The 3,060-nt window shown below is 47.2% G+C and overlaps 1 protein-coding gene across 4 annotated transcripts in view; it reads right to left on the reverse strand.

Moving 5' to 3' along the window:
- TRPM1 (transient receptor potential cation channel, subfamily M, member 1) overlaps window positions 1–3,060 on the reverse strand; it is a 160,763-nt gene that overhangs the window by 67,263 nt on the left and 90,440 nt on the right. The window contains exon 1 of one of the 4 annotated variants that reach the window (XM_012000572.1): window positions 977–1,059. The exons of the other annotated variants lie outside the window; for them this stretch is intronic. The gene's annotated coding sequence lies outside the window, so the exon portion shown is untranslated. Of the gene's footprint in view, window positions 1–976; window positions 1,060–3,060 lie in introns of those variants that run through there. 4 annotated transcript variants of the gene reach the window in all.

Below are 3,060 nucleotides of genomic sequence, written 5' to 3' on the forward strand. Positions count from 1 at the left end.
GAAGGCTTGTATATGAGCCCAGAAGCACCTTTTGCCCTCTATTGCCTGGATATCTGGCTTCATGGAGGAGTGCAGTGCTGGCACGGAGAGTTCCCGGGATGGCCTATGTGCCATTGAAATAAGAAGGGACATGTGGATGCAACAAAGGGGAGATTTTTGTGACCGTTGGCATTGTTTCATAATGGCATTTTTTACCTCGGGGGGCAATCACTGGGGTTTAAACAGGGAGGAGAATCTGCAGGGTGGTGTGGGTCAAGGGGCAGCTTGGGGATGTGGAGGGACTGTGACTGCCTGTGTGAAACAAATTTGAACCAGGTGATCTCGAAGAGTGTGTACTTCTGTGTCATGATTCTCTCTGCATGCATTTCATATTGGATGAATATATGGATAAATTGTTCTTCTTCCCCCAGACTCAGTCTCACAGCTTTTGCCCTTAGAGATGCGACATTTTAGCTAAATTAATCTCTGCTTGCATGACTTTACAAGGCCTCTGTTCAGCTTATAACAGATGCATTTTCATGTCAGTGAATAAAATTGTTTGGGGTTTTGTGCACAAGCCAAATGCTTTAATAAAGTTATGGCTAGTTCATTCAATCGCTCAGATCTTTCCTGTGATGAAAATTTCTTTTTATCTAAATACATTATGAAACTCTATTGAAGAGGCCTGGAAAATATCCTGGAACCCTGTTGAAAGCCCTCAACTCCTTGATCTTGCTGAGACTAAGAGGAATGATGTAGGCCCATTTGGCTATGAGAGTTTTGCATTAGGGTGAGTGGCGGAAGGAAACTCTTTTCTGAAGCTATTTGCATGTTAATGGAGTAACAAGGAGCCCGAGTGACTCCCTAGTTAGTGACTCCCATGGGGAATGGATTCTGGCCACACCTTTGGACTCCTCTTTCTGCCTCCTACAAACACGAAAACAGTGGTAGACAAGCACTGGTTTGGATAATGTCTTAATCGTGGCTTCCAATTTACCTGTTAGGGTCTTTTGTGCTAGGAATTACAAAGATACATTCCCGTTTGCAGAAGGTTTTCTCTATCCAAGATTTCTGACCCTGGAAGAGAGAGAGAAGTGGATATTAGACCAATATATTCCCAAGCCATCGTCAGAGTTCATTCTTATACTTTTATAACACAATATGTCTGCCCACAACATCTGAATAGTCATCTGCAATAATGGTGGATGCAAATCTTTAAGGATCTTAGCGCTAGTACCTTTTAAGAGAAATGGCTTGCAAGTATGTATTTAATGGTTCTCATTTTGCACCTTAATTCATCCCTATCCACCTGTTGAAGATATTTTTTGTGCACGGCTCTGTGGTGGGCGCTGTGGGGATTTCCGAGGAGAAAAACTGCAGTGCAAGTGTTGTTCACCGTCTGGAAATGGCACGATAGGGGTGCAGCTCAGGGAGGCCACCTGCAGCAGAGGGAGGTGGGAGGGAAATCCCCTGTGGAGGCCCTGCTGGTGCTGGATGCTCAGCAGTTCCTGCTGGCTTTATCCCACAAGGCCTCTTGTTCTCAGTCACCAGGGACATCTCACACAGAGGCTGGGCACTGGGAAGTGAACTGGCCTGCATCTGAAGGGCCCCATTGGGTCTGCCTCCCAGGGTTTGTGGAGTCAGTTGGCAGACAGAGCTGGGGAGAGCCCTTCCTGCAGGCGGGAGGTAGGTGCAGGCAGGCTGCGGGGCAAGGATGGGTTCATGGGAGGCAGGGAGAGAGCCAGCACCCTTTGCTCGATCTCCATGAGGCCTGGCTCAGTGCATATTTGTGCTATTTGTGAATGTATGATGTGTGTGTGTGCGCTATGTGTGTGTGTGTGCTATGTTTGTGTATGTGTCTGATGGATGTGTGTTGTACGAGCACAGAGTGTATCGTGATGCATGTGTGTATGTGTGATGAGTCTGAGTGGGTGTGTGTGCATGCATGTGTGGTGTGTGTATGCATGTGTGGTGTGTGTGTTTGTGATGTGTGTGTGGTGTTATGTGTGTGGTATGTGTGCACTGTAGTGTGTTGTGTGCATGACTATGACCTGTGTAGTGTGGCATGTGCATGATTATGTATGACCTGTGTAGTGTGTGTGTGTCTGGGAACTTGTGGGGTGCTTGCAGGCATGGGGAAGTGAAGTGTTTAGCATGTGACAATCCTGAGGCAGATCTTAGAGAAACCATGGCTGGTTGAACCTCGTGTTCTTGGCCACTTTCCCACAACCGCCATGCGGAGTGCCCCATGTGCCTGTGACCAGGGTGGGACTGAGTTATCTGTGGGGTGAGGCTAGGAGCTGGCCTCCTGGATGTCCGCATTTACCCAGACAGCAGTGCTGCTCTGGGAGGTCTCTTGTCTCTGGGGAGGTCACCTCTGCAGAGGTCTGCAGTGACAACCAACCACATGTCACAGAGGCCCTCCGCAGAGGGGTCATGCCGATGTCCCATTTGTTACTCTAGGAGAGCCCCTGTGTGGATTAGGGCCTGCAAGTACCCCCCAAACTCAGCCTTTCTGGGGAGATCCAAGTCGGCTTATTACTTGGCTTTTTGAATAATAGAAATGATGATAATTCAAACCTTCCTCAGAAGCCTTCAAAAAGCAACACACTTTTCTCTGTAAATAATTTAATGACTGTTTAAAAACAACATCGCTGGCCTCAGATGTTGGTGCTTTTGTGCTAACGCAAGGGAGGCAGGCAGTGTAGGCTCAGGGGAGAAAGAAAGCACGGAGCGGGAACCTCTGAAGCTCTGCCCTGCCCTTCTGTTTTGCATTTTTCCCTTCTGTTTCACACTTCTCCAGTGCAAGACAGCGAAGCCCAGCACGTGCTGCCTGGAAAGAAACCATGCTTCCCCTTTGCATCTCATGCCTTACTTCCCAGAGAAGCTGGAAAGCCCTTGTTTTTCATCACATAGTGGTTGCAGTATTTGGACTATATGACAACTAAAGACAAGAACTCTAAACAAAGATTGAACTCCCATGAGTAGGTTATTTTTTCTGGAACATAAGATAGCAATTCTGAAGCTGTTTTTTGTGTCCTCTAGGACTGAACAAATAAATTAATATATTGCAGATGATCA

Source organism: Mandrillus leucophaeus, unplaced genomic scaffold, assembly GCF_000951045.1.
Source record: "Mandrillus leucophaeus isolate KB7577 unplaced genomic scaffold, Mleu.le_1.0 Scaffold631, whole genome shotgun sequence".
NCBI classification, from domain to species: Eukaryota; Metazoa; Chordata; class Mammalia; order Primates; family Cercopithecidae; genus Mandrillus; species Mandrillus leucophaeus.